General features: G+C 39.2%; 1 protein-coding gene and 1 pseudogene across 6 annotated transcripts in view; one reads left to right on the forward strand and one right to left on the reverse strand.

Moving 5' to 3' along the window:
- CHL1 (cell adhesion molecule L1 like) overlaps nucleotides 1–26,306 on the forward strand; it is a 560,006-nt gene that overhangs the window by 300,356 nt on the left and 233,344 nt on the right. The gene's annotated exons all lie outside the window — the stretch shown is intronic.
- LOC102534437 (ubiquitin-conjugating enzyme E2 D3 pseudogene) lies at nucleotides 459–6,239 on the reverse strand (annotated as a pseudogene).

Consider the following 26,306-nt stretch of genomic DNA (forward strand, 5'->3'; position numbering starts at 1 on the left):
TTGACATTTGTGGCTGAATAATTTTTGGTTGTGGAAACCAGTCCTGTGCAATGTTGCATGTATGTGTAGCTGCACCCCATCCTCTACCCATTAGATGCCAGTAGCATCACCTCAGCCCTGACAGTGGAAAACACCTCCAGACCTTGCCAAATGTTCCCTGGGAGATAAAATAGTGCCCTTGCCCACATTTAGAATCACTGCTCCAGAGAATCTGTCCAGAGTATCAGTATGTAAGTAAAAGCAGAGGACATAGAGAAGCATAAAACTTACACTGGGTCTATCAAAAAGATTCCCAGGAAAGGATAACCAGCAGCAATGACCAAATAGAAGCAGAGACTTACACAGCTAGAAGGCGCGTTCAGTGATAGATAAGCTATTTGGGTTTTGTTGTTGTTGTTGTTTTGTAATTTAAAGTTTATTCCAGCTATAATGCAGGTTATTCTGACGTTAAAGTGACATCACATGGCATACTTCTGAGTCCATTCCCGAGATACTCTGTTGTACTTATCCCTGTCTACTTTATAGATCTAAGCAACCTCTGGCACTAGAGGGTCATCTGGGTTTGGATCACGTAGCAATGAACAGATGGAAAAAAGAACTTTAGAAATAGTTAAAGCAGGAGACCACTGTGATCTTAGAATATCAAGACAAATGCTGCCATTACTGTTAATATTTGGATGATAAATTCTTGTTGTAAATGCAACCTTAGATGGTTTGAAGGGGCAGTCTGTAGGAAAATGAATTGTCAAAAAGAATACTCCGTCTTGATATGGGCCATGTATTAAATGGGACTCTGAGACTCTGGGAGAGGCATAGATGTGGTCAGAGTCACACAGCTGGCTTGGGTCATGGGTCAGGCTTGAAACTTGATGTTTTCCTACATGAATGCTATCCTTTCTTCCTATCTGAAACCAACTCAGCCCCTGTAAAACTTAGGTTTATACCTTAATTTTCTAGAAGATGGGTTGGGTTTACATTGTCTTAGATCATTGGAGTCACTAATGGAGCTGCAAATAGAAAACACCATTTCCACCTCAAGCAATTGTCTATTCCTTAACAGGAATGGAGGGTAGGGATCTTTTAAAAAATTTTTTTTCTTTTTCTTTTAATTTTTTTCTTATTGAAGTATAGTCAGTTTATAATGTTGTATCAATTTCTGGTGTACAACATAATGTTTCAGTCATACATATACATACCTACATTCATTGTCATATTCTTTTTCATTATAGGTTACTACAAGTTATTGAATATAGTTCCCTGTGCTATACAGAAGAAATTTGTTGTTTATCTATTTTATATATATAGTAATTAGTATCTGCAAATCTCAAACTCTCAATTTATCACTCCCTACCCCCTTTCCCCCCTGTAACCATAAGTTTGTTTCCTATGTAAGTCTGTTTCTGTTTTGTAGTTAAGTTCATTTGTGTCTTTTTATTTTGTGTGTGTGTCTTTTGTTTTTGTTTATATATAAGTAATATCACATGATACTTGTCTTTCTCTGTCTGACTTACTTCACTTAGGATGATCATCTCCAGGTCCATCCATGTTGCTGCAAATGGTATTACTTTATTCTTTTTTATGGCAGAGTAGTATTCTATTGTATATATATACCACCACTTCTTTATTCAGTCATCTGTCAATGGTCATTTAGATTGTTTCCATGTCTTGGCTTTGTAAATAGTGCTGCTATGAACATTGGGGTACATGTATCTTTTCAAATTAGAGTTCCCTCTGGATGTATGCTCAGGAAAGAATGGGAGATCTTAATGGTGGATTTTGTTTTCTGTATTAAATAACTCCTGTAACCATGCTAATGATATGTGTTTCAAGACTTTGAAGTGTAGCATATTCAATATAAACCTGCAAAATCCAGTCTTATCACCTAGATTCAAATTTTGGCTCAATCATTTACTATCTGTGTGATTGTGGACCAATTAGGTAACTTCTCTAAGCGTGAGTTTTCGTTTTTGAGGGGGGAGGGTAAAAATTGAACCTAACTCATAAGATTGGCATAAGACGAAATGAGATGATGTGTGTAAGTAGTTGAGCACAATTTTTAGCATACAGAAAGCACTGTCTTAATGTAAGGGCAATGACTGTTGCTGTTGTTATTAGTAGTACTGTGATTAAGTTGAATGATTTCAAGTGTGCCTGGAACAATGTGAGTACTATTCTTTGTAAAACACACAACACAAAGACAAACTAAAAAATAAAGATGTCTGAGATGATAGACTGCTCAATCCTGGCTAGAACTGACAAAAATTATGTGGTAAATGTCCAAGAAATCTAATTCTGAGAAAAGGGTTTTAAAATACCAGATGTTCTCAGAATTGTTACAGTTTAAATTAGGCTTAATTTTAGAGAGAGTTTTAATTTGATGCTGGAATAAGATAAGCTAGCACAAATCTGTGTGTATGAAGGTGAAAAAACATATGATTTTGTATGTTCTTTTAAAATTTCATGTATTGAATGACACCTGTATGCCAGGAGTCACAGTCTGCCTTCCCCAAGTTGGGTTGGTAATGAGACTCAAATACCATGCAAATTGCCTGATACCTTTGCCCTCGCCAATTCAACAATTGTGGGACTCTGAACTATTAATAAAATATAATAAAGGACCCCAGTGTGAGTTATAGCTGGAAAAGAGATGAAAAAGTGCCATGCCTTCTCTGTGAATGCTTCAGAATGAAAAATGAAATGGTGGGAGGGAGAGAGGCACAAGAACAATGACAGTTTTTAGAATCTGGAATAATTTTAGAAGCTTCCTGTTACTTCAGATCATTTTTGATGATTAAAAAAGATAATATTGTCGATTTCATTTAGTCTTTTGACGCTGTGCTTGTGGGAATATCTAGGCATGTAATTTGGTTGCCTTACTTATTAAGCTTTATTGGTTATCCATTTGAGAGCTCTGGGCTTTTGATTTTCATGCAAAATATAGGCCCGTTGTTTTTATTTTGGTTCCTTATAAAGTCTTAAGGATGCCTTGACACTTAACATAAAGCAGCTAAAATACTGGGCTACACTTGTATATATAAGGAGCAACACATTACTTAATATTATTTTAAATTTATTTATATATATATACTCACGATTTATTGGAATGTGCAACAATTGGAATCCTGCTGTTCACGAAGCAAAGTACCCTGCTTCTCTGCATAATAAATAGCAAATCCTCATTGTTTGTCTTCTGGTTGCTCACTGACCTGATAGCTTCTCATGTGGAAAGGAATAAATCCATGCTACCCTTTAAAGGAGACGCAGGATGAAATAGAAAATGCACTGAATTTGAAGTTAAAAGAGCCTGATCTAACCCACTTACTGGATCTCTGAACTTGGATAAGACACATTTTTTGAGTCTCTAAAATAGAGGTAAAACTATCTTTCCTGCCTGCTTCCCTTCGAGAGTCACCTTGAGAATCAAATTAGATAACATATGTGGACTGCTTTGTAAGGTGAACAGCATGATGCAAAGGTGAAGTATTATTGGGAGGGGCGAGTGACATGGAAACTGTCTATCACGGGGGTTCAGACGTGTCTGAGCATGACTACTGAACAGTGGAGCAATTCTCCCAGGAGTCTGTTTGCATAAGAGACCTGGCGCCTGCTTGAATAAAAGTCATAATAAGAGAAAATTGGGACAAGCAGTTAAAAAAAAAAGACAAAAAAAAGCCTTTGATTAACTGAGAAAACGAATGATTATGAAACTACTGCAAGAACTGTCATTAGATTTCCCTTCTGGTTCTATCTCTTTTTACCTCTTCTATGAGTCACATGGAAAGAGGGTGGGGGAGCACTGAAGAGAAACTAGTAGAGCCTGTGAGATATTTGGAAAAGAGCAGCAGCTCATGGAGGCCATATATACACAGTGAAATCTTTAAAGTGGAAAGAGGCATTCTTCTCACATGTCATAACAAAATATCATTTATCTTTGACAATTCAGGTGCTCCAGTTCATCAGTGACATGGCAGTTTCTGGCATCGCACACATTCCAAGGTCATTACTAAAATATTGGTGAGCATCTGTGCAAGACCTTGGCAGCTACCAAACCCATCTGACAGTACCGATCTGCTGGTGACTTATGCTTGTGTAAACAGCTCTGACACCCAAGTGTGGGCTATCTGTGGCTATGTCTTTGATTTCTGAACCTCTTTCTCCTTCTTGTGGGTCTGTTATCTGGGTTTGACATGATTCAGACAGACAGTAAGATTTGCTTTGCATGAAAATTAAATTTAATCTAATTTAAAATATTGACTAAAGAGATGGAGAGTCAAAGTCATAAAAGCTTCCTTACATAATTATCAGGGTTTTAGAGAGAGCCCAGAGTCTTTTTGCTGAATTTTCTCTGAAAATGTCTCAATCCTTGCTCTTACTGAAGCTGGTTTGTTCATTGATTCTTTTTATTCCCAATACAATGACAGCATTATTCCAATGAATTCCACTAGGAAGAACTAATTTCTATTGTTTCCAACCAAGGACTTAACTAATACATGAGGGAAGAGGACTTACAGATGACTGGACTTTGACTTTATACATAGTAGTAAGTGAGGGGAAAAGTCAATGTAATTTGAGTTATTTGGTCATACGTTAATCTGGCTATTCCTGTGAAGTTTTTTTGTTTATTTTGTGTTGTTGTTGTTGTTTTTTAAGGAACATTGAAATGGGTGGACTTTGAGTAAAGCAGATTGCCCGCCTTAATGTGGGTGGGCCTCATACAATTGTTGAAAGCCTGAATGTACCAAAGGCTAACCTTCCCAAACAAGAAAAAATTCTGCCAGCAGACTACCTTTGGATTTGAACTGCAACTTTTTCCTGTGTTTCTTCTGGAAGCCAGAGGAGAATCTGTTTCCTTGCTTTTCCACCTTCTAGACTCTGCCTACACTCCTTGGTTTATGTTCTATTCCTGGAATTACTCTACCCTCCACCTTCTGTCATCACATCTCCTTTGACTCTGATCTTCCAGACTGCCTCTTGTAAGAACCCTGTGATTACATTGGCCTCACATGCATAATCTAGGCCAGTCTCCCCACCTCCAGATCCTTTTGCATCATATCTACAAAGTCCCTTGTGCCATGTGAGGTACCATATTAACAGATACTGGGGTTTAGGCTGTGGACATCTTTGGAAGGGGCCATTATTTTGCCTTCCATAGTATCACACATGGAAATGTGGTCTTAAAGGGGTGTTATAGCTCAGATAAAGGTTGAGGACTAGTTTTATTGAAACTAAAAGAAAGAAAAATCCATTCATTTCTTTGCCTATATTGTCTTCAAAATTTGGATCCAAAAACTTCTTCTCTCCTAACTTGGGATAAGGAAGTAGTGAAACCAATCACATAACAGAAGACATAACACTAAGAACATAAGAATGCTTAATAATCAGCATGAACACAAGGGAAAGAAAACCCTTGTTTGTGTGGAAATTAAATTCTTTGTGAAAGCAGAGAAATAATAAATGCACAACAGATTGGGGCATATTTCAAGAGCAGAACCCACAGAATTTGCTGGTAAATTGGACATGGTGAGTGAGAGGAGGGGAGAAATTAAGATCTTGAGCATCTGCTGTGTGGATGATACAGCATTAAGCACTGCAGAGACACCAATGGCAAGACAGAGACCAGATTCTCCTCTAATGATCAAAGTTTAGTAAAAGGATAAACTCAGAAGTCTAAGAATAGACATGAAACTAGCATGCTGTTATATACAGAAAAGAATCAGCCAATGGCCAGTACACATCTGAAAATATCTTAAGTTACTATTCACCAAAGAAATGTAAATTAAACTTATGACTTTTTCACAGAATTGGAAAACATTAAAAGACTGGTAGTAATAATGAATGACATAATAAGGCTATCTGAAAACCTATCTTGTGCATTAAAGTGCATTAAAAAGAGACATCAAACTTTGGCAGAGTTGTAGGGAAGCAGTTAGTTTCCATTATTGTTGGAAGGGGTTTGGGGGATTGAAATTGGTATTAGCTTTTCCAAAAAGTGTTTCTGTGTCTCTTAAAATTAGAAATTGGATATGTGCCATTAGTGTGGCCTGGCAATGACACATTTAAATGTAAAGGTAAAACCACAGAGGTGTACAAAGAGATAAATTTAGGAGCTTCACTACACTATTGTTTATAATAATGGAAAAAAGTCAGACCAAATTTAAATACCTCTTAACAGAATGCTCATTAAACGGATTATCCGTATCCATGTGTTTCAGGAAAATGGGGTGCACAAGGATGGTCATGTCCCAGGTCTTGGGATGAGTCCCTAGGATGTACCCCACCAAGTGAGTTTCCTTTGCTTCTTGCAGGAAAGAATTCAAGAGTGAGCCATAATAAAGTGAAAGTCATTTATTCAGGGAGATATACACTCCATAGACAAAGTGCAAGCCATCTCAGAAGGCAAGAGAGGCACCCCAGGAGATAGGGTCATCTTGGAAAGTGAGAGTGGCCCTAAGAGATACATATACCATGGGTAGTCCTTCTCAGAAGGGAAAGTGGCCCCAGACCCTGGGGTCATGTTGGAAAGTGAAGGCAGCCCCAGGGTGTGGGGTGTTTCATTTTTATGGGCACAGTAATTTCATAGGCTAACAAGTAAGAAGGATTATCCTAACTATTTGGGGGAAAGGGTGGGGAATTCCAGGAATTGAGCCACTACCCTCTTTTTGGCCTTTTATGGTCGCAGAACTGTCATGGCACCTGTGAGTGTGTCATTTAGCAGCTAATATATTATAATGAGCATGTAATGAAACTTGAGGTCTACTAGAAGTTGAATCTTCTGTCGTCTTGGACTTAGTAGGTTGTTACTAGTTTTTGTGGTATCCTCAATTGTCGTGTCATTGTTTTAATGGTTGTGCCTTGCCCCCTTCCCTCCTGTCTCCCATACAACAAATATTCCTAATAAAAAGGAGTAGGTTGATTTATATTCACTGAGATATACAGATATTAAAAACACATTGGAAAGTGAAAATGCATTGCAGCAATATATACACAGTATAATATATGCCTGGAATCTTTACAGACAAAACTTTATTTGTGTGTACATATATAAGTAAGAACAGAATTCTATTAGGATGGAGAGTCAAGGAGAGTATTTACCTATATTTTTTGATTATTGTAAAATCATATTGTACTAATGTAACATTTGTATAATTAAAAAAATTCAAATAATGACAAAAATAAAAAAGAGTGGGTTCAATAAAAATGATGCAAGGCAAAGACTTACTGTGCTGTATGGCTGCAAATATTTGTCAAAGTTTTGTCCATTGGATAAACCCCAGATTCTCTTGATCATTTGGTGCTTTTCATATTGAAGTGGAAATCAGATATTTTTTTCAGACAAAAGGCAGTAGAACCTCTTTGAAATGCAAAGCAACATAACATTGCAATACTTAAGGGTTTTATTCAACTGTAAGGTCAATAGAAATCAACCTTATGATCAGGTTTCCTGCAAAGCTATCTCCATCATTAACTGCATTAAAAGAGAGAGAGAGAATCTCGAACAAGAGAAGAAACAGCCCCTGTCCTCTCTATGCTACTTACACTCTACCTGAGATCTTATATCCAGGTGTGTACACTGCATTTGAAGCATGTGCAAAGAAAGAAAGCATGGCTGTTAAAGGGCTTGAAATGATGAACTCTGGGGAATGGGAAAATGAATGGGGAGTTATTTAACCTGGGGAGGATACTCAAATGACATATGATGGTTGACTTTAAGCATTTTAAGACTGCTATGCAGAGGATGAAGGGACCTCTTTTCTCTTTGCATGCTGAGTATAGAAAACAATAACTAGTATTTCACGAAGCACTGACATGTGCATGTCTTCTCAATCCTGTGAAGTGGTACCATCCTATCCAACAGCTGTGGCAGAGACTAAAAAAGTTTGTGTTTTCCTTTTTCATAGTGCTATCCCTTAGAAGTGGCTGTTCCTAACCCCAGTTGGAGTTAGATGTGGCCCTAGGAATGGGTTTTAGTAAAAGGACCATTAATAAAAGAATTGGGAACCACTTCTACATATGACATATTTAAACACAAACTCACAAGAGTGTGTGCCCCCCCACCCCAACACACACAATATCCTGTTCCATGTGTCTGCTTCCATGTGCTTTTCCTCTTCTAGTTAGCTGGAATGAAGAAGAATTGCAGCACAACCTTGGAAACCAGTGCTAATTATGATGGAGCCTCCATTAGCCTGGGTCTCTAATTGAGAATGTGAAGAAGGGCTGCCCCATTCACTTACTAACCCACCTTTTACTGTGATGTAGTATGAATTCAACTTCTAATGAGTTTGAGCCATTGTACACTTTGAAGTCATTGGCCTACCTCACTTCATTCTGCAGTCTCAGAAAGTGAGCTCAATGGATGAGTGTAGAGTCCAAAAACAATTTAACTATCAAGTGGTTCAGTCAGACTTGAAATCAGGCCATCTCATTCTGAATCCAAATCTTTTTCTTTTGTAATACTCTGCCCTGCAACCAAACTAGGATCAATATTATAAATGAAAAGAATAGAAATTATGGCTGCAAATGCCAACACTAAAACAATTTAGTAATGAAGATGATGTATTTCATTCAAAGAAAAACAGTCCAAGGACTGGGGGAGAGCAATGCCTTATGAGCAGTGGAGCACTGTTCCAGAGGAATGTGGATTAAGAGTGAGTTTATAGAACATTAGAAGAAGCAGGGTGGAAATAGGACATGATTGATGAGAAGATCAGGGATTTCCTCCTAAGACTAGCAGATCCTGTTTTTTAGGGTAGGTATGCTAGCTAAAGCTGAGTTGGGGGATTGTGATTGCTGTATGATAGATTTCCTTAACAGTGTGTTTGTTTCCCATTAAGTACAGGTTGACTTAGGTTTAGATTTGTGATGTGGGCCAGACCACTGGGGTGGCCTCTATTTTGTGGGTCCTGATATATGAATTAACTTGATCACAGCTTGTCAAAAGAATTGTGTACCAGGCATATTCTTGCATTTCTTTAAGAGGTAATGTGTGCCCCATCTCAAAAGGTGTCCAAGAGGGAGCATTAGAGAATCAAACAGTGGATGAGTGTCAGAGCTATGTGATTCAGTATTTATTACAACCTGAGATTGCATAATTCAGTGCACACTTGATGCACTCAAAAAATATTTATTATACAAACACTATGCACTCAGTAGCAATTTGGGAGCCAAGTGGTTTCCTTAGTGAGGCATAATGGGAATGCTAGGAACTGAGCCAGAAAAAAAAAAAAAAAAACGAATAAGAACGTTAGCTAGTGCAAGTTTTTCAAAATGAAAAATTTGTATAAAGAGCTTCATTTCAAACATATGGATGATTCTTTGAACAAAGAGAGTTCTTGGATAATTTGTTGACTATAAAAAAGCTTACACAAATATAAAAGCCCATACTTTTGTTGACTATTGGTCCATCTTACTGGGATGAAGGTCACATCCAGGGGACGATGAGCAAGGGGGTAACATCTCAGAGCAGATCTCTTTGGTTGATGACAATGAGGTTGATACAAGCATAAGGCCTATGGGAGACAGATGATGATTTCAGGTTTAATAGCTGGACTAGAATAATGTCCACAGGCACATACTGGTTTGGGTTTGAAGCAAGTTCATTTGTGTCTGCACCTTCCCCTCCCTGGCAAAGCTGAACATGGCACCTACTTTCTGCCTGTGATCTTGTTCCCTAAAAAGGAGTTGGGAAATTAATAGAAGAAGCAGCCAGGAGAATAATGAGGGAAGCATAAAATAGACTTAGCTCAAGTCCAAGTAAATACCGTAAGTTTTTTTGTCCCTAACAGTTTTTGGCATTTGTTCAGACTTTACCCAATGTAGATACAGGTGAAAAACTTTAAGTTATTTATGTTGGTGCTTATCACATTATATGATTAGGCCATTCAAGATGGCTGTTCTCTTGTCCTCTGTGCACCCTCTGCTTAACCAGTGCCTGCTTCACCTACACCTACTCATATAACTGACCTTTCTATATATTTGCCTCCGCTCCAGCTAGTAACTGTTCTAACCTTTAGATCAGAACATCTCCACCATGATAGCTAATCAAAGGGGTTATGAGGGGTGTGCCCCTCTGCTAGCTTCCCTGGTAACAGGTGAGCCAACCCGATGTCAGTCCCCACTGTAACTGGTAACCTCCCCTGCACCTGGGAGCAAAGACTGCTGCCCCCCATCTACCACACACGTGGTGTGTTGCTCCAGGACCTTGTTTCAGACAGGTAATATCCCCTGTTTATTATACCATTGATGTCTCTGTTGCTGACTCTGGGCTCTTTCTTCAGTCTTAAAGCTGGGCAAGTACAGGGCTTGTAGGTCTGCAGAGTGCAGCCCAACAACCATAAAATTCCAAGGTGATTTATTCATTCAACAAATACTTTTTAATCCTCTACTATATGTCAGACACTGATCAAAGTACTGGGGGAAAAATGATAAATAGAAAAAACAACATTCCAGTGAAGGGGAGAAACAATAAACTAAATAAATACAAGATGTACTATGTGTGATAATGATAAGTGCAAAAGAGGAACTTAAATCATGACATGTTGGAGGAAATTTTAGGAAACGTAGTCAGGAAATGCCTTTCTGGGATGGTAAAGTGGACAAGTGCCAAGGTCCTAAGCTGTGCCTGGCATCAGAGAGCTGCATGGCTGGAATAGCGGGCAGTTGGAAGAAAGGATGAGACAATGACATTAGAAAAATAACAAGGGTCAGAAAAAGTAGGACCTTGAAGGTCCTAGTAAGAACTTTTAGTCTGGTTGCAGTGAAGGCTGTGGGAAAGCTGAAACAGAGAACTGACACGACCTAACTTACTTTTTAAAGAGATCACTCTAGCTAGTGTGTCAAATGGATTTGGCAAAGGTGGGAGCAGGGAGATCAATTAGATTATTCCAAGAATCTAGGCATAGTGGTTTGGTCAGGATGGTGGCTATAGGAGCCCTGAGAATGGGATGAATTCTGAATATTTTGAAGTTGAAACTGAGAGGACTTGCTAATAGACTGAATATGAAGTGTAAGAGAAAGAGAAGAGTTAAGGAAGATATCAAAGTTTGAGCTTGAACTAAAAGAATAAACGTTAACCAAGAAGGAAGACCCTGCAGAAGAAGCTTTGATAGGAGGAAAGGAAGTTTGTGAAATTGCAGTCATGGTATCAGTTTTAGGTATAGTCAAACTGGAGTTACCTCTTAGGCATTCATGTGGCATTCATCAAATAGGCAGCTGAACATACAAATGCAGATTTCAGATGGCAGGTTGTAATGGAGATAGAGATTTAGGAGACATCAGCATACAGATTGGTATGTAAAGTGATATTACTGGATGAGATCACATAGGAGTGACTGTAAATAGCAAAAGCAGAAGAGGCCCTAGGGTTGAGCCCTGGGCTCCTACAACATGTAGAGTTTGTAAAAATGAACAGGAAGCAGCCTGAGGGACTGGAGAATAGGGATTAAAAAGGTGAGAGGCAAAGTAGACAAAGGAGATGTCTTGGAAGCAAAATGAATAAACTTTTCAACAAGAGAGAGATCAACTGTGGCAATGTTGCTGAGAGTTCAGTACTGTATGGACTGAGATGTGACCTTGGATTTAGCAACAGTGAGATCCTTGGTGGCATTCAGAAGGCCAGCTATGGTGGAATGGTGAGGTTAAACCTTACTGAAGTTGTAACAAGAGCGATGGATGTAGAATAATTGGTCATGTGAAATATAGACGTCATTTTAAGGGAAGAAAAGAAATTGGATGATAGTTCTGTTGCCGGTGGATCCAGCGGGTGTTCCAGGTTCTCGTCCTGTCCCAGAAAGAATTCAGAGACAAGACTTAAAGATTAAAAAGTAAAGTGAGGATTTATTAAAGGATGGATAGTACACTCGCAGGGGAGAGCGGGCAGGCTCAGGTTAAAGGCTGCCCTGAGTTTCTTTGGCAAGTTAGTTACATAGGGTGTAAAAATGAATGGGCGGAATATTCATTGAGGAGGGAAGGGCTTGGGGTCGCATTTCCTGATTATCATCGCAACACCACATTCCCAAAGGGAGGAGGGATTTTTGTTCTTATTTAGTCTGGAACAGAAGTGTCATGGCATCAGTGCCTGATGGGTACTTCTGACCTGCAAGACTAATTTTACTGAAATGAGGGCATAATGAGCAAAAGGTTACATACATTTGGACACTGGAAATTCCTGCCTTTTCTGACCTTTGTTGGTCTCCAGGCCAAAAGGTGTGGCCCCTTATCAGCCCAAAGATTCCTGCTCTTCTTTCTCTCTGCCCAGGGACCCCTGGTGCTTATATGAGATGTATGTTTTCCTGCATTTGTCTTGCGCCCCTCCTTTCTGCCCAATTCCTGCCATTTGGTCTGTGTCCCCCTTTCTCTGCTGATATCTAGCTATCTGCCTGCTCTAACAGTTCCAGGGGAAAGTCGGGTCAAGGGAGAGGATTTTCTTTAATATGAAATGAATGGGCATGTATCAGTATGCTTATGGGAATGATTCAGTAGACATTTTTAAAAAATGTTTTAAAACTGAGAGGGAAGAATTTCCAGAGCCTCCTGAGAGAGTAGGAGAGGGAAAAAAAAGTTTCTAAATCTAGTGTATACGTACAAGTTTGGGCATTGGTGAGGACCCTGAACAGTCTATCGTTACTAATAAGAGATAAGGTCAGTGCATGAGCCCATGTGCAGGAAGATGGGCAGATATTATGGGGACTGCTGATAGAATTTCTGTTGTGATTGCTTCAATTTTCTAATAAAGTAGGAAGCAAGGTTAGAGGTTGAGAGTAATGATGGGAAGATATGTAATGGAATTTTGAAAGAGGTGTCGACTGAAATAAATGCGCAGCCTAAAGGTTGAGTTTTATGCTTTATTTGGCAGGAGGACTGTAGCCGGGATGACAGCCTCTCAGATGGCTCTGAGGGACTGCTCCGAAGAGGGAGGGGAGGAGCTAGGATATATAGGAGCTTTATGACAAAGACCAGGTAGTTGAAATAATAAAAGATTACTTGTTATCTAAAGAAAACCTGGCATCTCAAGTTAAAGAATTTAGTGCTTTTCTGTGTATGGGAGGAAGCAAACATTTGGGCTCATTGGATTCATTCCTTTGACAAGCCTCTAGCTATCTAGGGCCAGTATCTTGTCCTTTATTATTCTGAGTTCCCTCCAAGTGCACCACTGTGAGTGGCTGCAGAGGCTGGGCTGTAGGCTTGTCTTCACTGGCGGGTGGTGGCAGCCGTTGATGACTTGATGGTTTCAGCATTCTTTGTTTATTGATATGGTTTGCAGTATTTTTTGTTCACAGTGGGAAAAAACTTTGAAATCATCATTTGGTCCTTGCTTCTTAATGACCAGCACCATTGACATAAACCAGGAGCTTACTCGAAATGCAGAATCTTAAATTTCATTACACACCTACAGAATTAGAGTCCTCATCTTAACAAGAATCCCCAGATGATTTTATTTTTGCCCATTAAAACTTTGTCACTAAAATTAAACACTGGTTTGTTTTTTTTTCTTTGCCTGTTAGTTAATTCCAGACAGAAGTTGGACACTCTCAGGATAGCTTGAGAGTTTGGAGGATAATGTAGAGAAAAAACATGACTAGCACTATTCAGTGATGGAGGAACAAATTAGAACATAAAAGCTTTTCTCATTTTTTTCTGAGGTCTGCGATGCTGTCTTTACCACCTTAAATATGATCTCATATGGCAAAAACTTTATAACACCTTCAAATTATGATTTTGTCAAACTGTCAGAACTTTTGTGGATACCTGGAATTCAAACTCCAAAACCTAGAAAGTAGTTCCATCATCTGTGTTTAAATCTCAGTGGGACTTTATATTTCCTTCACTGGGAGGAAAATTCATGTTTTTAAAGTTCAGGTTACATTTCATGCTGAAAAATTGCAACAAACACAGTGAAGTTTTTTACAACCATATAAAATTGAAAACCCAAAGAGAACAGTATTTCAAAGTGTTTGAAACAGTGTTTGATCATAACCTGAGGGAATCAATGCACTTTTAAAAAGAAACTCTTGGGGCCACTCATGCAGCAAATCCAATCATTTGATAATCTACTCATCACAATTCTATTGTACACTCACCGTGTGCTGGGCTCATTGAAGAAACTAAACAGGCTTTTAAAAGAGTGAATGGTCTGTAGGAGTAAAACCTATTCCATTTTGAAAAGTCAATATGAAAAATAGTACAACTCATGAACCATGTATTTCCTAGGTTTCTTTCAGGACATGGTTATCATGTTAAAAAGATACAGTTATCAATTGTACATCAAAATAATAATGCCATAAAAAATGAGATGAAGAGATTCTCATTTGTTCATGGAGAATTTAGCAGACTACTCCATTACATTTATTACTTAGATGTTATCAGAAATCCTGCCCAAAGTAGTTTAAGTGAAAATAACAATAGTAAAAATAAAAGACTACATTGGCTTATGCAACTGAGAAATGCAGGAATAGAATAGCTTCAGGTACAGCTCAATCTGGAAACTTAGTGCTCTTCCTCTCTTCTTTAGCTTCTCAACCATTCTCCAATGTTATCTTATCTTATGCTTATTCCCTCTAACCATAGCTAGGTTTTTCCCAAGAGGCCTTGGAAGCTGGCTTCTGAGAACCCCTGGCTCACATCAACAGAATTGAGTAAACCTAAGGAAAAACGATAGCTTCCCTACCTCTCACATTTATCCTTATCATCTACACAGCAATCCCCTAAAGGGCTCTGATTTTACCTGTCTGAGTTATAATCTTAATATTAGAGCAATCGCTTTTCCTAGGAGATGAAATATTAATTAATTCATGGTCACCACAGTTAGGGATGGGCAGTGACATCCCTGCAACTGACATCTCTCCGGAATTAAGAGAGTAGCAGCACCCCAAAAGAAGTCAAACTAGGGAGGAAGTGAAAGCAATTTACATCCCCTACACGCAACATGGCAAGAAGAACTGAAGCAGCTTAGATATCCAACAGATAAATTAGTTATGGTGCAGCTAAATACAGACCCATAAGAGTTATAATTAGGTTGTCAAACAATATGTCATATCATGAAAAATATTCACAGTGAATGATTATGTTTAAAGGGTAGTTTACAAAACAGTAAATATAATAGGATCCTAACTGGACAATACTTTGATGTTATAGATGAAAAATGTATATATCGTGTATCTAGAGAAAAAAATACTAAAAGGAATGCACTAAAATATTAATGTGACCATGTTTGAGAGGTGAGGTTATACAGATATTTTATTATTAGTTTTGAATGCGGAAATATTTGCCGAGTTCCTGTAATGTCACTGGGTTGGACAGTATAGGATACAATACAATATTGTGCAAGATTATTCTTTACAGTAAATTTTTCTATAAAAACATATTCAGGTAAGTAGCCCCTAGAACAGGAGATGTTTTGAGCCATTTCACACCTATGCAACTTTTATTCTGTCTACCACATGCAAAGTACTTGTGAAATGGGGATATGAAGATGACTGAGTCATTTCTACACATGTAAGTGTTTGGAGAGAATGATATTTAAATAAATAATTATTATGTGATGCAATGTAGCTATGGTAATAATGCAAAAGCAATGTGCTATGTGAACAGATTGGAAAGAGGAATCAGAAGTGCATTAGCTGTAAGCAACATAAAAATCAAACTACACTGGCTTAGGTGAACAGTAGTTGATGTTTCTTACAAAATAGGAATTCCAGATGTAGTAGTTAGGGATCAGTTCAGTAGCTAAGTGCTGTTAGAATGATGCTGATGTACTTCCCCCCTGGGCTTTCCCTCATGCATCACTTGTCCAGATTTCAGGAAGAGTACTAGACATCATTTCCACCTTCATGGCAAAAAGAAGACAAAAGTGAATGGGGTAGAAACCGCTGTATCTATTTTCTTTATTGAGGAAGCAAGCCTTTTCTTAGAAACTCCAGCAAACTATTGCTTACGTCTTAGGTTAGATGTTTGTTTTTGTCATAAGTCTTCTGAGCCAGTACCAAGACAATAGGCTTCATGCAAGTGTGAACTTACAGTACCCCATTTCAGTTGCACTGTTTTCATCACTTTCTACTTGGGCATCCTTAACACAGGGCATAGGAAACCTACGGAAACCTGTCACTCACTCATGTACCAGCTGAAACTATGAAGGATTCATATCTTATGAGAACAATTCTTGGCTAATGTGGACAGAAGCCAGCGGATAAGTTCTCTCCCTTTTCATCCCTTGTGCAGACAAATCTGAGACTTTTTATGTCTGGCTCCTGAGATGATCACAGTGTGATGGGGCGCTAGTTGACAAAAATATGACTAAATTGAGAATTCACCACTGTACAGGCTTCTCATCCCTCACTGCTCCATTCTCCCAGTTCCCTTACTTCTGATCATGGGATCAGTTCCCACATAAATTTGCTGATGAAAACCCTTGTCTCAGGCTTTGCTTTCTGGAAGAATCTAGGCTAAGACACATCTCATTGGCCAGATTATTTTATATGACCATCTTTCCCTTTCCCTGAGGGAAGCTGGCAGAGTGAGTATTATTTGCAAACATTTCTAAGTAGGAAATAAGAAGTAGGAGGTGTTGAGGGAAGATATAACAGAGCACATCCTACTTAAATAGATCCCTATAGATTGAATAGGAGTTTGTTAGGAATGAAGGGATTAAAAAAAAGATTTTTCTAAGTGCCTACGTGAAAGGATCAGTATGACCAGCACCGGAAAGGTGAAGCTGCAGGGCATAAGTAGGAAATGGTAACTTTAATTCAAACCATGAGCAGAAGAAGGGAGATTGGAACCATGGATGCCAGCAAATAAGTCTGGAGAGACAGCCAAAGACCTGCTTGGATATGTCTTAAAGCTATATTATGGCCTCTTCCCCTTTAGCTTATAATGGATCTTCAAAGAAGTTTAAACAGGTCATCATTCACTAAACAAATATTTACTGTTTGCCTACAAAAAGACATAGCCCCATCTAGCCACCAAGAATACAGTAGTGACCAAGAAACAAAATTACTTCCCTTTTGGAGCTTACACAATAAACACACCAAATACGTAATTCAATAAATACATAGTGTAGAGTGAATTAGAGATAAATGCTGTAAAGAGTAAAAAGCAGGCTATGAGAATAGAGTCAAAGAAGGTAGATTTTAAATAGAGCAAGCAGGAAAGGACATTCTGAGGATGTGTCATTTAGGTGGAGACCTGAATTAAATAAGGGAATGAAGTAAATGAATTACTGAGAAAAAATCATTCCAGACAGAAAGAACATCAGTTCTAAAGGCTCTGAGGCAGGTCCAAGCTTTTCCTGCTTGAGGAAGCTCAGGGAGCCTAGAGTGAGTGGGAAGGAATGCAGGGAAGAGTGTTCAGAGGAAAGCCAGAGACAGAACATGTCAATGGTAAGGCATTTTATGGGAGGATTTTATTCTGAGAATGCTGGGAAGATATTAGACGATTTTGTTCAGAAGAAAGGTGTGATATAATTACATTGCTGAAAGATTGCTCTGGCTACTAGGTAGAGAACTGGGTAAAATAGAAGGGAGGCAAACAGGATGCAGAAAGAATAATCAGGAGATTCTTTAGGTGATAAATCATGGTAGATTAGAGTAGGGTAATAACAGTGGACAGCCTAATGGATAAATATTTTAAAGACAGATTTGAGAAAATTGCTGACAAACTGTATGTGGGGTATGAGGGAAAGAGAAGGTCAATGATAACTACTAATATTTGAGTCCATGACCAAGGAATATTCTAAGTATTCTACATGTATTGACAAGTACAATCCTCTTGGTACCTTATGAGATGTTACTGTTGTCATCATTCCCATTGTATAAATAAGAAATATGAGTCAGAAGGAGGTGAATAACTTGCTGAGGCCCCCTGCTAGTACCTAGTAAAGGCAGAATTTGAAACCAGACACCTGGCTCTGGAGTCGTCACCTTAACTGCTGCACTATTCTGAGATGCCTATTAAAAATCAAGCAGCAACAGGGAGCAGACTGTTGCATATACCAATATGGAGCTCAGGAGATAGGTTGAGATTGATGATATAAACTTATGAAGCATTCGAATATAGATAATAATTAAAGCTATGGGACAGGATGAAATCTCCTAGGACAGAGGTTGGCACACTTCTTCTGTACAGGGCCGGGTAGTAAATAATTTAGGCTTTGCAGGCTACACTGTGTCTGTTGCAATAACTCAGCTTTGCTTTTGCAGCTTGAAAGCAGTCCTGGACAATAGTAAATGAATGGGTGTGGCAGTGTTCCAATGCCACTCTCTTTACAAAACCAGGAAGCCGGGGCAGATTTGGCCTCCAGTCCTAGTTTGCCCATGCGGTCCTAGGGAATGAAAGTGGTTGGAGAAATGAAAGGATGTTAAGACTCACACCGTTATTGAGAGGAAGGGCCTGCAAAGAGACAGCGAAGGAGATGGAGGAGGAGAGGTGACAGAGGTAGGAAGATAACCTGGGGGCAGAAGTTAGGGAGTTCCCTGCAAGCCAAGAAAAGAAAGGCTGTTGATCTAAAGAGACCAAAGGGGTGTGGCCAAAGGGTCAAAGCACAGAATAGAGAGGTGGAAGGAAGTTCAGTCATTCACTCAAAGGGCCTAATTTTCATAGAAAACTAAGGCTCAAAGGGAAGAAATAATTTGCTCTAAGCCATTTCAGGATAACAATACATTTTCTAAGGCATTTATTTTAACAACTATTATGTAGCTTAGCTTCAGATAAAATAAAAACTTTGCCAGCAACACCACCTGAGTGAGCACCTGAGCAGCCCTGTTTGATACAAGTATTTGCTGCACAGCTACTATGTGTCTGTGAGGGTATCTGGTCTTGGAACTATACTGCTAAACGATGAAGTGCCTACCCTTAAGTCACTGTAGTCAAAAAGGGAGAGTAGAAAAGGAAACATATTTTTAATCACTAAGAGGAGGTCTCTGGGATAGGCTAACCAGACTGGACTAAATTGTGGTCTGAACTGTGTCCTCCCAAAATTTGTATGTTGAAGTCCTAACTGCTAGTATGGAGATACTTGGAGATGGTGCCTTAGGTAATTGTGTTAGATGAAATCATGAAGGTGGGGCCCTCATGATGAGGCTAGTGGCTTTATAAGAAGGGGAGGAGACAGAGATTGCTGGCTCTCAGCCATGTGAAGACACAGTGAGAAGGTGGCTGTTTGCAAGCCAGGAATAGAAGCCTCACCAGGAATCAACTGGCACCTTGAACTTAAACTTCTTCTTGCTTCAGAACTGTGAGACATGAGTCTGTTGTTTAAGCCACCCAGTCTGTGGCATTTTGTTGTAGTAGCCCAAGAAACGAATACACCCGGTGTGTTCTGAGAACACAGGGTAGAAAAACCCAGCCTTATCTGGGCATCAGGGACAATTTCCTGGAGGATGAGATACCTGATATACTCCCCCCTGACTATATTAGTGCTCCTAACGTATGTTTCTGTACTCTCTAGTCTTTTCTTCAAAACAAACACATTCTCTTCTAATTAAGTGACTGTGATTGTATGTTTATCCATCCTCCAACCCCATTTACTCATCAGTTCCTTGAAGCCAGAGTGTCATGTTGTTCATGGTCACTTCTGTATGCCCTTTGCATAACAAAGAATCATTACTCAATAAATTTTAGTTCAATGAGTGAATGAAGACATGAATAAATGATTCGATTCAATGATAAAATGAAGCATGATTTGGAGACAGTCAAAGAAATAATAATTTTGATACAGTCAAGGAAACAGCTTAAGGAAAGCATGAGCATAGGATGCAACATGGTACCTACAGGAAATGACAGGTAGATCAGGATGTTCGGAACAGGAAATTGGGGTCTGAGAAACATTTATTGAGGGCTCATAAGTATGAGGTCATATTCTAAGTTATTTACCATATTCACTCATTTAATGCTCATAGCAACCTTTTGGAATAAGCAGTATTATGATCCCCTTTTATAGAAGAGGAAATTGAGGCACAAAGATGTTGAGAAACTTGCTTAAGTTTGCGCAGGCAGTGAGTAGTGAAGTTGGGATAGGAACCCAGTCAGCCTCCAGAGTCTGCTGTGTATAGATGAGGCTTGAGAGAGGCAGTGACCACACTACTCAGGCCCTATAAGGCCAAGCTAAGAAAGCTGAATTTTGTTAAGTAGATTATTGGAAGTGTGAGAGCTACTTGACCAGCTTTCATTTAAAGAGAGATTTGAGGGGCTTAAAGCAGAAGGTACAATACTTCAACTGAGAAATATTGGGAAGCCTGGAATTATAAATGAGGAAGCAGATGTTATAAATACTTATGGGGTAAAATTAATAGAGCATTGTGCCCATGGAGAGTGAAGAATGCAGAAATAGGATGAGTCAAGTGTGAGACTTGGAATGAGAACAGGTGACTGGGTAGATGGTGAGGCCATTGACTGAGACAGTGGATCCAGGAAAGAAAGGTAGGAAGGGGCATATGATACATTTAGATTTGCCTATGTTAATTTTGAGGTGCCTTGGGGCATTCACATACAGATATTCAAAAAAAGCCGTCAAATATAGAAGGCTGAGATTCAGAGGAGAGGTCTCTGCTAGTTTTAAACAGTTGAGAGTCATCAGCATGTAGATGGTGGTTGAAACATGAGAGCAATGAGATTGTTATTGTCAAATTTGTGTGTATGAATATTACCTGTCGCTGCACACACAATTTTGGAAGCCCAGTCCTTAAAAGCTCTTCACTAGGGCCTGCTCAGTTAGCTGAATCTGCAAAATATATTACAAGATGCTAAAGTGGCTTTATTAGTTTTAGTCTCTAAATGGGTCCCTAAATACCTCAACAGGAAATAAGCAATAGAGTCTGCCTATATAAATGCCCCTAGAAAAGCAAAAATAGAATAAAAAAGAGATAAAACAGCAGTCCCTTCCCATCTGCCAAACACAAATGATGCCCAGACAGAATTTGAAATCTGATGATTTTTCAGTTCTCTACTGCAGGAATTTTTTTCTTCCATGTATGAATATAGGTTGCCTCAGTTTGCTTCAAATCTTTATCTTTGGTTGTCGCTTATGAAAACTTTATATGTGGCATTGGGAGAGGGCCTTGAAAAATTTCTTACAAGGGCAGATTTAATTAGCGTTTCCAGCTGTGTGGGACTTTCCAAGCTCCAGGCAATGAAGATGGATATACTAAATAGGAGGTTGGCCTGTCTTCATCCTTTCAAGTTTAATTGCTCTTGATCCCAGCTAAAGAAAAGTGTTGAGTTTGGGTAAGAAATGAGCAATGTTTAAAGCGTTCACCACCCTTTCATGACTTACTTCTGTTTCAGCCATTTTTGGAATTAAGTGTTCTATTCAATTATTGAGATTTACACTCTGAACAAGACATGTGTACTTACAGAGAATAGGGCACTGGAACTGGTAAGGAGGATGTGGGAGTTTGCTTCCTACAGCATTGATCACATGGCTTTAATCCATAAACAAGAAGACTGAGGCAGGTCATGACGGTTTGGCTGGATCACATTAATAGGTGTCCTTTCTGAGGTTTCATACACCTAAAATCATCATACTCAGCTTCTAGGGGGGTTTCTTGGAGTAAAAAATCATGGGAGTTTGAAATCAAGAGATGTGTTTAAGGCCCAAAGTGATGCTGATTTGCATGTGATTTTTGAGTAAGCCATCTAGCCATTTAGGGTCTCTGTATTGTCCTTAGTAAACTTTGAACAGTGCAGTACTCTGACCTAACATACTACAGAATCATTTGGCTATTGCTGCATAGCAATTCATCCTCAAATTTAGAAGCTTAAAAGAGCAGTTATTTATTGCTATAGTTCCTGCAATTATAGGGCAGCTGAGGACTCTTTGGCTTGGTTGAGAGAGCTTTGTGGAACAGCTCTTCTCAACATGTCCCTCAACCATTTCCTGGCACCAACAGATTAGCCTAGAAATGTCCTCCTTGTGGTAGTAGCTGAAGCCCAACAGTACAAGCAGAAACCCGCAAGCCCTCCTGAGGTCTAGGCACAGGTCAGACATATATTCACTCCAGCCTCATTCTATCGGCCAGAGCAAGTTACAGGGCACAAGTCAGAGCTACTGCACGGTCACATGGCAAAGTGCATAATAGACCAGCATGCATGTCAGAAGGGGTGGAAAATTGAGACCAGTCATGAAATCTACCACATTTAGAATAACAGTTAAAATTTAGAAGTACTTTGCTAAGTCTGAAAGGCTGTTTGAATATTATATATCACAATCAAATTTCAAAGACATATAATTAATCAAATTTGTGTGCTCATCTTTTACCCAAACTTCCAGCAAAAAGTTCTAATTTTTAGGATCTACTGTTTAATTATCTTCTCTGTTTCAGAAGCAGAAGTATTTTTTCATCATCATCACAACACCTCAAAATTGTATTTTGAAAACAAAACCAAAAACTCTTGGTATTAAAACAGAAAGTTTTGTGTCTTTTAGTAAACCAATACAAGGTTGCCAAAGGATGTACAATCACAAAATCTCCTGTATCTGTTAGTAAAGTATCTGCCTGATACCTGCGGCTGACAAAATATCACCTTTCTTATTTCTTTCCACATTTTTAATGGAGAGGAGAATTGATACTCCACCCCACCATAATCACAGATGTGACAGGAAAAATTCTCTCCACTTTGGCATCCTTGCATCATTCCAGAAACAGTCACTTTTCCCCGGGTCAGCCTAGTTAAGCACTACTCAGAAACCAGCTTTAATCTGTAAGCAGATTTCTCTGTGCCCAGAGCACTTGTGACAGGATAGGGTATCACTGAAACAGGTTAGGCATTTCTAAAGATGGCTGGGAGGAGTCTAAATAGCATTCAAATGTCTATCCCTATTCACAGCTGGCTTATCCAGGTATATTGTTAATTAAATGTGTATTTTTTTTTAATTAAAGAAATAAACAATTATTCAGTCAGAAAATTTCTTTATTTTGGAGTTTCAATTTTTTCCCCTGCTCTCTCAGCCTGCCTTCCTGAGGCTAAGGGATGGATATAGGCAGTTTAGCCCATAAGCATCCAGTTTTATTTGAGGGTGGCCTTGGAAAACAGCCAAATTGTATTGTTATCCTTCTGTCAATTACAAATGTGCCAGACACCCAAAGCACTGGGGAGGAAGTGCAATTATTAGAAGCTACCCAGGAGAATATGCCCAATGTCATCCCTGACTTACCAGGCGACCTTTAGAAAATCAGATGCGTAAAAGAGGGATGATAAATTGTTCTCCAGACCAATCATGCAAATGAGTAGAAGCCCCAAACACAGAAAGAAATTAGGGCAAGGAGAATTCCAAATAAACCTTTTTTGTTCATAAAAGAAATGTCTTCTATTACAAAGAGAACCTAATCCAAATAATTGCTGGAGTCCTTCCCCAGATATTGGTCATAATTTACCACCCTCTTCCTATTCATGTGTGTTAATCCCAAATGCTTTCCTCCTGCCAAAAACCCATGTCTCTAACACCCATTCTTTCATGTGTTGGTGAAGCACTAATGGTTTCATAAAATAAGTTCTAAATTCCTGATCCCAATGCCAGAAAAATATTTGTTTTCCTTTGCATGTAGGTCTGTGGGGATTAGAGTGAGAGCAGAAATGAGAATGTGGACAAATCTATTTATACTACGTATCTGTGGTGATATCAACTCCTTTGGGCTGACTAGGGTCCTCCACTGAGGGGACTTTATTGTCAGAGCAGGTATTTAAAAGGGGAATTTTCCTTCATCAGCAGAGGACTTACCTTTTCAGACTTTGTGCCTATTCAGAGATACCTATACAGAGATACATTTAGTTATTAAAAGAGTCAAGTCTGAAGAAAACCAGCATGAATTGAGCAGTGCAAATGTATTGGCCACTTTCTTTGGCACCTTTTGTATGTATCATTTAATGAGCAACAAAATGACCTAGTAATTAAGTTCAAATTTGAAGTGGAGAGGACTGGCTATAAATCTGTACCATGGACAGAGCCAGTCTGGGCCTCATTGTACCTTGTGCTCAAAGAATCTTGATAACTTAAAAAAAAAGTTATGTAAAATATTGGGCATTATCAACAACACATTACCTTAGAATTCTATGTGTCATTCATGTTTTCAGACTTTCATCCTTCATATAATGTGTACCACAGTACTACAATTCAATTCTGAAGCTAACTACCTGGAGGTACTACCCCAGGTACTTCTGACCAGCCGTTCCAAACCTGGGCAGTTCTTATGTTCCCTCCCTATGTTCAATAATTCATTCACAGGACTCACAGGACTCAGGAAAGTGCTATGTAAACAATTACAGTTTTACTATAAAGGGCATAAATCAGAATCAGCCAACTGAAGAGACACATAGGTTGATGTCTGGGAGGATCTCAAATGCAGAGCTTCCATGCCAACTCCCCATGGACTCAGGGCATGTCACTCCCTCAGCACATTGACATGTTCATCAACCAGGAAGCTCCACCAAGCTCTGGTGTCCAGGATTTTTAATGGAGTTTTATTACATAAATAGGCCTGATGATCGTGTAGCTGACCTTAGTCTCCTGTCCCCTACTTCCACCCCTCCTTGGAGGTTGGGCAGGCTCAAAGCTCCAATGCTTTAAGCAAATGTTGATCCTTCTGATGACCACCCCTCCCCCCCATTCTGAGTCATCTCTTTAGCATAAACTGAGGTGTGATCCAGAGGGCTCCTGAATAACAGAGACACTTACTGTTTGGGAAATCCCAAGGATTTATAGCCTTTCTCCCAGTAACCAAGGACCAAGGTGAGTCCAATTCTTTATTAAGCAACAATTGCACACATACATTTACATATATAAATAAGTCTGTGCATGTGTGTGTATCTCCTTTATAGATCTACATATAAAATTAGGTCCGAGTAGAAAATTATCAGGAAAAATAAAGAAAGCAGTAAAGTTACTGAAGGAGAATCAAGCTCAATTAACAAACACTTAAAAATCACTATAATATTTCTAGCAGCTGAAATAAATGTTAGATATCGTTTCAGCAGTCTTACTCCATTTCATGTTTGGTGATTTGCTAGAAGGACCCAAAAGAGCAAATAACAGGTTGTATCCATAGCTAAGGTTTATTACAGTAAACTCTGCAGGGTAAAAGCAGCAGAAAGGATATGCGTCAGATGGACATCAAGAGATGTGAGGCACAGGCTTTGGAGTCCTTCTCCGTCTGAGGCCTCAGGACGTGCCTTCTCTCTGGCAACAAACTACAAGAACATTCCCTGAAATGTCTCTGCCCAGAGAAGTCTATTTAAGTCTCAGGTTTCAAGGCACTCACGGGGTCTGGTCCCATCAGTATATCCTGCTATGCCACCCGCCATGGCAACTGAAACTCAGGTTCCCAACAATGAGAATAGGTGCACATCAGCAATCTTGATGTTTGTGCAAAGCAGTTTTGACAAGCTGTTATTGTATGGCCCATTGTTGCAGGTATGTGCAGTAGAAGCACCACTCATTAACATAAAAAGATGAAACAAAACAAAACACCTTCTAAGGGCCATATTCCCAGGGACTGGGTAAGGTCATTCATGGTCCCAGGTTCTCTTGGAGACGTGCAAGGAACAAGTACTAAGACCTCTGTGTTAAGTGCTCAAAGGCAGTTACCTCAGAGGAGACCTATTAACTCATGAATGGCATGGACAACCCCCAAATTCTAAGATTCTAAGCAGGCAGAATCGGAAAACCAGCTGGATTTGAACAAAGTCTGAACCAGTATCTGAAGGTAAAGGAATACATTAGTGTGCAAGCAAGACATGAAGAAAGATCAACCCACAGATCTTCTGTTAGCTGATGAACGACATACAGTTCCATCCGATGCAATTAATCTATTTCTGTGTGTTATTGCAAAGGTTACATAGCAAGCCATCTTGCTATCTTGCTTAAAACCCTCCAGTGGCCTCCATTACACTTAGAATGGATCCAGATCTGGCCATCAAGTCCTGCAGTATGTCCTTCCAGGCTCCTTCTCAACTTTCTCTAGTGTCCTTGCTACCTCACAGATTGCACCTGCCTCACACTCTTCTCTCATTTCCCCACTCCCACCAACCTTGTTTCCCACCAAGGAGCCTACATACTACATGTTCCTTTTCCTCTTCTTCATGACCTTTTCTTGGCTGATGTCTTTTTATCTCAGATATCTCAATTTAAATGCCGCCTCTTCTGAGAAGTCTTCCCTGACCACTCCTCAAAAATAGCTGCCCTCCTCCCACCATCAAGCTCTCTTTATCACTTTACCCAGTTCCGTTTCCTTCTTTGCACTTACACTCACTTGGCACTTTCTGACTTCATTTATGTCTGTTTATTGTCTGTTTTCCATGATTAAAATGTGAGTTCCCTA

This window comes from Vicugna pacos, chromosome 17 (assembly GCF_048564905.1).
Source record: "Vicugna pacos chromosome 17, VicPac4, whole genome shotgun sequence".
In the NCBI taxonomy this organism is placed as follows: domain Eukaryota; kingdom Metazoa; phylum Chordata; class Mammalia; order Artiodactyla; family Camelidae; genus Vicugna; species Vicugna pacos.